The sequence below is a fragment of the Saccopteryx leptura genome, chromosome 1 (assembly GCF_036850995.1).
Source record: "Saccopteryx leptura isolate mSacLep1 chromosome 1, mSacLep1_pri_phased_curated, whole genome shotgun sequence".
NCBI classification, from domain to species: domain Eukaryota; kingdom Metazoa; phylum Chordata; class Mammalia; order Chiroptera; family Emballonuridae; genus Saccopteryx; species Saccopteryx leptura.
In genome coordinates, this window is record NC_089503.1 from 45,060,222 (window position 1) to 45,073,096 (window position 12,875).

Genomic DNA, 12,875 nt, shown 5'->3' on the forward strand with positions numbered 1-12,875 from the left:
TTATGGGCAAGTAACTTCTCAGAGCCTCAATGCACTCATCTTTAAAATGGGGACCCAATGTCTTTAATGTTGTGATTAGTAAATTGCCTCGCCCCCCCCCCCCCCCAGCTGGACAGCGATGTGAAAGAGCTTCGTGGCCCACATAAGGGATTCCTTAAGATTGTGATCCATACTGTGCGATTCCCCACCTTTTGAGAAGCCTGGAGTTGCCCTGGGTGGTCCTTCAAATGGGTCGAGGGGACCAATGTCCCAATGGGCCATAGCAGGGAGATGCAAGGCACAGATGCTTCCCCAGTTTCCAAGCAGCCCTAGCAATCTCCTTTTCTACCCCGCCATCCATCACCTATTGCTCATCTGCCTGCTGGCACCATTTGCCCAGCTGCCCCTACTTCCGGCAGCTGTTTGCCAAGATGCCCCATTGGTGTGCAATTCCGGACCTGCACCCGCATCCCCCGCGCTTCGGCTCTCCAATAGAGAGCGAGGCAGGCTTGACGGGAGTCCCTGCAGAGACTATTGCTCACTGTCACTTCCAGTCATACTCTTCCACACGCACAAACTCATTACTGTCTCCGATCATATGCCCACTCCCCAAAGCACAGGCACTCGCAAACAGACACTGGTGCACAGAGGCACATGCCCGGGTTCGCTCCGAATCGTACCCCCAGCCTGCCTCCCGGGCTCTCGTGTGGTCACATCTGCATACCGGCTTGACGATGACCTGTTCGCATCATACCTGTCCCCATTCGCAAGAATAAGGGTGCGCCATAACGCCCAACTCTGCAGCACCTCGACCCTCTCACACCCTGCACAGCAGGTTTCAGAACCCCTTCCCCTAAGCTTTCTGCTCCAAGCCCGTCTGGAGGATCTCCGCACCTGGCTTGCTGCTTTCGGAGGGTAGAGGGCGGAGAAAGAAGCTTCCCACTGTTGCAGGATCTCCGGGTCTGAGCGCGCTGTGCGCGCTCCGCAGCAGCAAATATAAATAGAACCTACCAAGTGCGGCGAGCACAGCAAAGTACTGGGGCTGCGGAGGGGCAGGCAAGGAGGCCAGCTAGGTGGTTCCCAGGCAGAGAGAAAAGAGCCCCTCCTGAGCCCTGAGTGACCCGACCCGCGGTACTCATCCCTGTCAGTCTCCAGAAGCCTCAGCCTTTCCCAGGACACACCGGCCTCGCACCCCTTCCGGGTCGGTGACTACCCTATTCGGGGACATCTAACTTCCAAGACGCCTTTATTAAACTTTCCTTCTTCTTAACTGATGGGACGCCACTGCCACAAGAGAATAAAACCTTGGAGATGGAAGCTGAGTGTTTAAAACCCGCTATCCGCAGGCACACTGGCGGCGGCAGGGGAAGCAGGGGATGGATGAACTAGCTGCTCTGTAGAACGCAGGTGCGCCATAGGTACAGAGGCAGGGAAGGCGAGCGAAGCGAAGGACAGGCAGGGATTAGAGTGTGGGGTCCCGGGCTCAGTGAGTCCTGGAGCTAGAAGCAGATAGCCGGTGCTGAGTCCCAGTCCCGGGCTGTAGGGGCTCAGCAGTTTGATTCCTGAGCCCCGGCCAACCTTTCCGTGCAGAGTTGCAGGGTGTGTGGGGTGGGAATTGGGCTCTGCCTCTTGAAGCTGTTGTTGTAGGTGAGTCTTTGCTCTCAGGTGCCAAATACTTTTACGAATTTTTTTTTTCCATTCCAAAACTTGAGGTTTCCAACATATGAACCTTTTTAAATCATTTGTAAGTATGTGTGTGTGTGTGTGGATCACATTTTCTAAATTCAGTTTAGAGAGGAGAGAGAGAGAGTGAGAAAGGGGGAAGCAGGAAGCATCAACTCCCATATGTGCCTTGACCTGACAAGTGCAGGGTTTTGAACCGGCGACCTTGGCATTCCAGGTCGACGCTTTATCCACTGCGCCACCACAAACCCTATGGATCGCATTTTCCTGAGGAGAGAAACCTAGATTTTACCAACACAATGGGGAGTGCAAAATGGTTAAGCAACAACTGACTACTCTAGAAATTGATTTCATGGCTCAGAACTCTACCTGTGGTGGCCAGGTACGCCTCCAACCTTCAAACCAATATGTATTCCACATTCTGAAATCTTTGGTGATTACAAACCACGACTTGGGGTGCAGAGCATGGCAATCCAGGTCTGAACCCAGAAGGTGCAATTTCAAGCTTTACCTTAAAAGTTAGTCTCTCCAAGTAGGGAGGGACAGATGTACTAACCCATTCCTCAAGCATGCTTTGAATTTGTAAGAAGTGCCTCCTGCTGAGCTGGGGGGCGAGATTTAAAAAGAAAAAAGAGTCCTTTTCTTTGGTGCTTAGCACCATATCTTCCAAACAAGTAGACACTAACCACTGTTGAATGAATGGAAATTAATTCACTGTGGCAAATTCCCAGTCACTACTATTACAAAACTCTAATCTCAGCATGCAGAAATTCTGGACCTGGTTAGGTAGAGGAGCATTCTACTTGGACTGGGAAATTACAAGGGCAAACATTTATTTCAGTGAGACTTCTCCCACTTAATTTGACACAGAAGAATAGGTTTCTTGATAGAAGTTTCAGGAATGAGACAAGAAAATAAGGGTTTAAAAAAATTTTTTTCCTGAAGATTATTATCTCCTACTATGAAACACAAAACCACTTCTCTCTGAGCCCATGCCTGATTTACTGAGTAAACTCTAGGAAGTTTAGACTTGGCATGTGCAGATTCTTAAGACTGAGTCCAGCTGTCCCTGAAAGTTCTCCAAACTTCACTAAACAAAGCATCATCTCTAGCAAGAGTCACCAAGGAAAATAGTGATTCACTTGACCATTTGTCACTTGACTATTTGACCCTTGATTTTACAATCTTACTTCATAAGCTTTAAACCTAGAAGTCAAGATCAGTTAAAAACAACCTAGTTTGAAAAAATTTTTAATAGAATTATTTATTTATTTATTTATTTATTTATTTATTTATTTATTTGAGAGAGGGAGAGGTTGATTTGTTGTTCCACATATTTATGCCTTTATTGGTTGATTCTTGTATGTGTCCTGACCAAAGATCGAACCCGCAACCTTAGTATATCAGATGACACTCTAACCAGGGCTAGAAAAAAATTTTATAACACTGATAAACTCTTACACTAATGTTTATTTTATTCTTTTAAATTAGATTTCTGTGATTTTTTTACTTAATTTTTAAAAAAAAAATGATTTATAAGGTGTTCCAGAGTCCCATATCTGGATGAAAATTCTTATGCAAGTTTCATGCAATTAAAAGGGTTACACCTGTGGGTTTTATATACCCATGGTCCCTTTCTCTCATTTATATGGAGTCATGTATATGACTTCCTCATGTATGTATGACTAGCATACACATGTATTAAGTTTGGTAATTTTGTCCTACTCATCTGTGTCATGTGTGTTTGATTATTAGACCAGCCAAAAGAAACTTAAGGGTAGAGGAAAGTATATTTCTCCACCACATACCTAAAGGCTTACTCCTTTAATTCTGTACAATTTGTGTATGAAATAGACTCAACAACAACAAAAACACAACAATAACAACTGCAGCAACAGTAAAAACAACACATATTTATTCCCTTTAGCCTGGGAAAATTCAGAGCTATCTGAATTAACTAGAGATTTATTGTACTAGGTTCCTAGTGTAAGGAGACAGAAGGCACCACTCTGTCCTAACAACAAGTAAAAAGCTGAAGAAACTGAAAAAAAGAGGGTGGAAAAACTCTGTAGGATTGTAAGAGAGGTGAACATATGGCAAACCATTGCCCTCAAGATTGGAGAGAGACAGGCATTTACAGGGAGTAAAAGCTGACTGCATCAAAGACTCCCAAGGTGAAACCTCAGTGGGACCCAGGGCAGGGGTAACTGACCTAAACTATAACTGACAGACTGCTCAGTGTGGACAACCCCAGAAGTTAACAACTCCAGGGGCGCTCAGTCATAGAGGGGCCACAAAATTGTGCATGAGTTTTTACTCTACGAACTCAACCAGGTTCTCACATTACATTGAGCGGAAATGCCCTAGTGGGATTTGACTCCAGGAGCTACACTTGGTTTTCACAGTAAATAACAGGGAAATCCACTTGTGCTTCTGCAAGGGGAGGCGAAAGAAACCGTGTTTGTAATATAGCAGGGCACTCTGTTCTTAAGACATCTTCAGAAAAAGACAGTTAACCGGAGCCTAACCTGCTGGGGTATTAGCATGGGCTAATTGACCAGGGGGGAGGGAAATACCCAACTGCACTCAGCTCTAGTCTTCTGCCATTTGAGCCTAGAACCAAGGACACAACATCAGAAGATTTTATGGTAGATAACAAATGAGAAAGACATTTATGGCAGAAGGAGGGAATGGGTTTTCCTGGCTGCTCATTCTTGAAAAATGAGAGGACCTAGCTGACTTTCTTATAGAGTGGAGTTGATTTGCCCTGGGACCTGCTCTTCCCACCCTACAGGCACTTTCTGTGCTTTGAGCATCAGGAGAGGTTCCTCCAAGGTCCAGAGGCTCATTTTAGCATGACTGCAGCTGCCAAGGGAAATACTGAGTGTAGTAAACCAGAGTCAGGCTGGTCACTCTGAGAGGTAGACAGACTCAGCAAGTGACATCAAGGAATTAACCTGTGTGGGTTCCTCTTAGATGATTAAAATTCTACCTTGGTCCAGAATGATAGCATCCAGAATGCCTTCCTTCACCCTGGCTGAGAACAGTGTTCCATGGAGAAGAAGGATTGAAATACAAACCTTCCCATTGCATTAGAAAGCTCCTTACTGAAGCAACTCTTTTGTGATGCTATCCAGGAAACATAAGGTCAATTTAAGGAGATATCTTCTATAACTAGAATCTGCCTGGGATTGGGAAGAGTATGGAGTTGGGGTCTTTTTTTCCCCCAGGTGTGCAGCATAATGGTTAGACATTTATATATATAATTTATGAGTAATCCCCCCGATAAGTCTGAAACAATACATAGTTATTACAATATTATTTACTATATTTGTTATGCTGTCCTTTACATTTCCATGACTATTTTGTAACTCCCAATTTGTACTTCTGAATCTCTTTACCTTTTTCATATAGGCCCCCCAATGCTCCTCCCATCTGGCAGCCTTCAGTTTGTTCTGTGTATCTAAGAGACTGTTTCTGTTTTGTTTGTTCATTTACTTTGTTTTTCAGATTCCACATATAAGTGAAACCATATGATATTTGTCCTTCACTAAGCATAATTACCCTCTAGGTCCATTTATGTTTTTGCAAATGAAAAGGTTACATTCTTTTTTAAGGCCAACTAATATTTCATTGTATATAGGTACCTCTTCTTTATCTAATTGTCTCTTGATGAGCACTTGGGTTTCTTTCATCTCTTGACTATTGTAAATAACGCTGCAATAAATACAGGGGTGCATATGTTTTGTCGAATTAGTGTTTTGGAATTCTTTGGATAAAAACCCAGAAGTGGAATTGCTGTGTCATAGGTAGTTCTACCTTAAATTTTTTGAGGAACTACTGTTTTCCATAAGAGCTACACCAATTTGCAATCCCAACATCAGTGCACAAGGGTTTCTTTTTCTCCAGTCTCATCAACACTTGTTGTTTGTTAATTTATTGATGATAGACATTCTGACAGGTGTGAGGTGATAGCTCAGTGTGGTTTTAAATTCCATTTCTTTGATGATTAGTGATGTTGAGCATCTTTTCATGTTTACTAGACATCTGTATATCCTCTTTGGATAAATGTCTATTCAGGTCCCCTGCCAATTTTTTAATTGAATTGTTTGGGTTTGGGCTTTTGTGAGTGTGTGTGTGTATGTTAAGCTGTATGAGTTCTTTATAAATTTGGGGTATTAACTCTTTATTGGACATGTCATTAAAGAATATCTTCTTCCATTCAGTAAATTGTCTTTTTGTTTTCTTGGTTTCCTTTGATGTACAAAGCTTTTTAGTTTGATGCAGTCCCATATGTTTATTTTTTTGTTTGTTTCCCTTGCCCGATGATATAGATCAGAACAAAATATTACTAAGAGCAATGTCAGAGAGTTTACTTCTTTGGTTTTCTTCTAGGAGTTTCATGGTTTCAGGTCTTACATTTAAGTTTTTATGCCATTTTGAGATTATTCTTATATATGGTGAAAAAAAGTCATCTAGTTTCCTTTTTTCACATGTATCTGTCCAGTACTCCCAACACTGTTTATTGAATAAACTATCTTTACCCCATTGTATATTCTTACTTTCTTTGTCATAGATTAATTGACCATATAGGCATGGGTTTATTTGGGGACTCTCTGTTGTGTTCTATTTACCAATATATCTGTTTTTATGCCAGTACTATGTTGAATTGATTACTACAGCCTTGTAGTATAGTTTGATATCAGGTAGCATGATTCCTCCAAAATTGTTTTTCTGTCTCAAGATTGCTGTGGCTATTTGGGGCCTTTTGTGGTTCCATATAAATTTTTGGAATATTTGTATTTTGTTCTGTGAAAAAATGGTATTGGTATTTTTATAGGGATTACAATGAATCAATAGATTGCTTTGATCAGTGCAGACATTTTAATAACATTAATTTTTCCTTTCCATGAGCACAGTATATGCTTTCATTTATCTATATCTTCTTCAATTTCCTTCTTCAGTGTCTCATAATTTTCTGAGTAAAGGCCTTTTACCTCCTTGGTTGAAATTAGTTTTAGGGTTTTTCTTATACAATTGTAAATGGGATTGTTTTCTTAATTTCTTTTCTGATAGTTCGTTATTTGTTTATAACAATGCAATTGACTTCTGAATATTAATTTTGTATCCTGCTACTTTACTGAACTTATCAGTTCTAATAGTTGTTTGTTTGTTTTTTTGGTGGAATCTTTAGGGTTCTCTGTCTATAGTATCATGTCGTCTTCAAATAATGACAGTTTTACTTCTTTCTTTCCAATTTGGATGCCTTTTATTTCTTCTTCTTTTCTGATTGCTGTGTCTAGGACTTCAAATATTTTGTTGAGTAAAAGTGGTGAGCCTGACCAGGCAGTGGCACAGTGGATAGAGCATTGGACTGGGTCGCAGAGAATCCTGGTTTGAAACCCTGAGGTCGCTGGCTTGAGCGCGGGTTCATCCTGCTTGAGCACAGTCTTACCAGCTTGAGCATGGGGTCACTGGCTTAAGTGTGGGATTATAGCTATGACCCCATGGTCACTGGCTTGAGCCTAAGGTCACTGGTTTCAGCAAGGGGTCACTCACTCTTCTGTAGCCCCCCAGTCAAGGCACATATGAGAAAGCAATCAAAGAACAACTAAGGAGCTGTAACAAAGAATTGATGCTTCTTATCTCTCTCCCTTCCTGTCTGTCTGTCCCTATCTGTCCCTCTCTCTCTCTCTTTGCTTCTGTCACACACACACAAAAAAGTGGTAAAAGTAGACACTCTTGTCTTGTTCCTGATCTTAAGGGAAACACTCACAGCTTTTTCCCATTGAGTATGATATTCACTAGGGGATTATCTTATATGGCCTTTATTATGTCAAGGTATGTTCCCTCCATTCCCACTACTGAGAGTTTTTATCATGAGTGCCAGATTTTGTCACATGCTTTTTCTACATCCATTGATATGATCATATGATTTTTATTCTTCCTTTTGTTTATGTGGTATATCACATTAATTTATTTAAGGATATTAAGACAAACTGGCATCCCAAGAATAAATATCACTTGATTATAGAGCATGATCTTTTTAATGTATTGCTGAATTCAGTTTGCTAATATTTTGTTAAGAATTTTAGCATCTATGTTCATCAGGAATGTTCGCCTATAATTTTCCTTTTTGTAATGTGTTTGCCTATTTTTGAGATTAGGGTAAAAGTGGCCTTGCAAAATGAGCTTGGGAGCTTTGCCTCCTCTTGGATTTTTTTGAATAGTTTAAGAAGGATAAGTGTTGACAGAATCGAGATGACGTCAGAGTAATGGCGGGGTAGGAAGCGATACCGATAAATCTCCCCCAAAACTCAACAAGATCTTCAACCAGAAACAGAAAAACCTATACTTGGAGCTTCCAGATGCTTCGCAATACACCCAAAGGTATGATTGAGTGAAGAATTGGCTAAATATATAACCAAACCCCGAAGGAAATAGGGAGTAAGAAATGCTCCGCCTTCCTCACTAGCCTAAACAGGGCGGCTTTCTCTGGTAACTGTGAATATAGAAACTGAGGCGGGCAAAGGGGGTGAGTGCATCCAGGCCGCGACACAGGCAGCCGAGCCAGGCTGTGGCACGGAGATCCAAGCCAAGGAAAATCTGATCCTGTGGCAACCCGGGCAATACAAGCTAACACTCGCGCCAAACCCAAACAAAGAAAGACAAGCGGCGCGGACATTTTACCCGGTCTCCTGGTTGGTGCGCAGTTAGTGGGCGAGAGATTTCTTCCTAAGCCCCGGAAGTGGGTGCCCGTGTTGCCCCACGGAGAGGCAGGGTCAGAGGCCTTTCTTTGGGCCGAGGGCAGAGTCTCTGGGCAGCCCCAGCGCCCTGGGAAAGCCACGCACGGGAGGGAGTGAGAACTAATTCCAACGGTGGAGATTTTCCTTGCCGAGGGTGTTTCACTCAGAGGGAAACGCGGCCGGCCTCATATCCTGGCTTGCGCGCGCAGATAAGGAGTGAGCGATTCCTCCGAGTGCCTCGGCAGTGCGCGCCCGTGTTATCGCACAGAGGGGCAGAGTCAGGGGCCTTTGTGTGGGCCAAAGCGGAATCTCGGGCCGCCCCAGCGCCTTGCAAAAGCCGCGCACGGGGACGGAGCGAGACTCAATTCCAACGCTGCAACTTTTCCCTGCGGTTGGGGGTTTCACTCAGAGCGTGAGACTGCTGGCCGGATATCCTGGTCTGTGTGCGCAGCCAGTGAGTGAGAGTTTCCTCCAAGCGCCCCGGAAGTGGGCGCCCGCTTGTGTTACCGGACAGAGTGGCAGAGCCAGAGGTCTTTGAATGGCCAGAAAGCCCGCCTGATTATGCTAGCAGCTCTAACTGACAGAGCCTTACCCAGAGCCCTGTGCTGAGTGGAAATAGAGTGGGGAGTTGCCAGCTCTTTGAGCCTCTTACTATCCAGGCAGAGGCAGCAGCAACCCCATAGCTGGATTATCAGGCTACTAATTGAGGAAGGAAAGACTAGGAGAAAGGCTCCAGGAACACGGACTCTCTCACTGTTGGAGCCTATAAATGCTAATAGCCTCGACTGCCAACGAGACTAAAGCACAATACATGACATTGCCATAGAGACTTATCAACTGCAAACCTCCACCTGAGAGTGGCAAAGGGGCAAAACCCGGGGTACAGAGTCACCGACCAGGAAGAGGGAGAGAAAAGAAAAAGCAAGAAGATAACCTCTCAAAATCAAGAATAATCTGCAGACTTTATAACCTATCCCATTTTATTATATTTGTTCGTTTGTTTCTCTTATCTTCATTCTTGATACTTTTTTTTTTCCTCCTCCAATTTGGCCGATTAACTCTCTCCCGGTCTTACTCTCTCCTCTCCTTGAACTACACTACCCATAAGTGTTACATCTCCCATTATCTTTTCTCTTCTCTTCCTTTCTCTCTATGAGGGTTGCACTCCAAAACCCTTAACTCTCTCTCTCTCTCTCCTTTCTTTTTTCTTCTTTTAGTGGTTCCCTCTTTTTTTTCTCTCTCTCTCTCTTTCTTTTCTCCCTCTATATTAGTTTCTTCCGTTCTCCTTTACATCTCCTCTCATTCAAACCTCAATAACAAACAAATTATCTTATCTGGGAGTCAAACTTATGTTTGTGGCATTTTGGGGGGTTTTTACTTCACCTTTTTAACTCACTAGCAGTGCTCCCATTCCTGGCTATCCATATTATCTAGTTCTTGTTCCACTAAATACAATAGTAATTTTTTAATTTGTCCCCCCATTTTTCCATTTTCCTCTTAATCCTCTCATCATAACTCTCAGACAACCAACACCTAAAAGCAAATCATTTTATTCTTGACCCAAATTTTTTCCTTATTTGCTTTTTGTGGGTCCATACGCTTTTTTTTTTTTTTTTTTTTTTTTTTTTTTTTTTCCCCTTTATTACTTTTCCCCAATTCAGGCCCTACATCACAGGCATTGTTTGTTATAATTCACAGTCCACCACAAGATTTTATCAAGAAAGAGGGGAGAGGAGAGGAGAGGAAAAAAGGAGGGGGGGAATAATTTCCTTTTTTTTTTTTTTTTTTTTTTTTTTTAATTTTTATTTTATTTTTCTTTATTTCATTATTAATTTTTTTTAAAAAAAAAACTCTTTTCGATTTTTTTTTATTATTTTTTTAAACTTTTTATTCTTTATTAAATCTCATTAATACTATCAACAAAACCACCCTCAGATGCCATTAAGGAAGAGAAAATCGAATATCATGGATACAAAAGAAAGAGAGGTAACACAGCTAGATGAGGAAAAATCTATGGAGAAAAAATTTAATATATTGGAAACCTTGGAGCTAAATGACAGAGAATTCAAGATAGAAATCCTAAAAATCCTCCGAGATATACAGGAAAACACAGAAAGGCAATTTAGGGAGCTCAGAAAACAACTCAATGAACACAAAGAATATATGTCCAAGGAAATTGAAACTATAAAAACAAATCAAACAGAGATGAAAAACTCAATTCACGAGCTGAAAAACGAAGTAACAAGCTTAGCTAATAGAACAGGTCAGATAGAAGAGAGGATTAGTGAAATAGAAGACAAGCAACTTGAGGCACAACAGAGAGAAGAAGAAAGAGACTCAAAAATTAAAAAAAATGAGATAGCCCTACAAGAATTATCTGACTCCATCAAAAAGAATAACATAAGAATAATAGGTATATCAGAGGGAGAAGAGAGAGAAAATGGAATGGAGAACATACTCAAACAAATAATAGATGAGAACTTCCCAAGCCTGTGGAAAGAACTAAAGCCTCAAGTTCAAGAAGCAAACAGAACTCCAAGTTTTCTTAACCCCAACAAACCTACTCCAAGGCATATCATAATGAAATTGACACAAACCAACAGCAAAGAAAAAATTCTCAAGGCAGCCAGGGAAAAGAAGAGTACAACATATAAAGGAAGGCCCATTAGATTATCATCAGATTTCTCAGCAGAAACCCTACAAGCTAGAAGAGAGTGGACCCCAATATTTAAAGTCCTGAAAGAGAGGAACTTTCAGCCACGAATACTATACCCATCAAAGCTATCCTTCAAATATGAAGGAGAAATAAAAACATTCACAGATACAGAAAAGATGAGGGAATTTATCATCAGAAAACCCCCACTCCAGGAATTACTAAAGGGGATTCTCCAATCAGATACAAAGAACAAAAAAAAAACAGAGCCACAAGTAAAACCTCCAAGAAGAACACAATAAAACCAAATTTAAACTGTGACAACAACAAAAAGAAAGAGGGGGAGAAGATGGAGATTAACAGTAGCAAAGGACGATGGAGTGCAAAAGTACTCACAAAATAGTTCGCTACAATGAACAGGGTAGGGACCCTTTTCATTATTCAAAGGTAACCACCATTGAAAAAACCACTACAGAAGCACATGAGATAAAAAAGATGGCAACAGTGGAAAGATGTATGGAATACAACCAAATAAAAACAAAAGATAGAAAAACAAAAGAGAAGGATCAAACAAGACACAAAACTAACAGAAAGCAAGATATAAAATGGCAATAGGGAACTCACAAGTATCAATAATTACACTAAATGTAAACGGATTAAACTCACCAATAAAAAGGTACAGAGTAGCAGAATGGATTAAAAAAGAAAATCCAACTGTATGCTGCCTACAGGAAACTCATCTAAGTAACAAGGATAAAAACAAATTCAAAGTGAAAGGCTGGAAAACAATACTCCAAGCAAATAACATCCAAAAAAAAGCAGGTGTAGCAATACTCATATCGGATAATGCTGACTACAAGACAGGAAAAGTACTCAGAGACAAAAATGGCCATTTCATAATGGCTAAGGGGACACTGAATCAAGAAGACATAACAATTCTTAATATATATGCACCAAACCAAGGAGCACCAAAATATATAAGACAGCTACTTATTGATCTTAAAACAAAAACTGACAAAAATACAATCATACTTGGAGACCTCAATACACCGCTGACGGCTCTAGATCGGTCATCCAAACAGAGAATCAACAAAGACATAGTGGCCTTAAACAAAACACTAGAGCACCTGGATATGATAGACATCTACAGGACATTTCATCCCAAAGTGACTGAGTATACATTTTTCTCCAGTGTACATGGATCATTCTCAAGAATTGACCATATGTTGGGCCACAAAAACAACATCAGCAAATTCAGAAAAATTGAAGTTGTACCAAGCATATTTTCTGATCATAAAGCCTTGAAACTAGAATTCAACTGCAAAAAAGAGGAAAAAAATCCCACAAAAATGTGGAAACTAAACAACATACTTTTAAAAAATGAATGGGTCAGAGAAGAAATAAGTGCAGAGATCAAAAGATATATACAGACTAATGAAAATGACAATACGACATATCAGAATCAATGGGATGCAGCAAAAGCAGTGATAAGAGGGAAGTTCATATCACTTCAGGCATATATGAACAAACAAGAGAGAGCCCAAGTGAACCACTTAACTTCACACCTTAAGGAACTAGAAAAAGAAGAACAAAGACAACCCAAAACCAGCCGAAGAAAGGAGATAATAAAAATCAGAGCAGAAATAAATGAATTAGAGAACAGAAAAACTATAGAAAAAATTAATAGAACAAGGAGCTGGTTCTTTGAAAAGATCAACAAAATTGACAAACCCTTGGCAAGACTTACCAAGGAAAAAAGAGAACGAACTCATATAAACAAAATCCAAAATGAAAGAGGAGAAATCACCACGGAC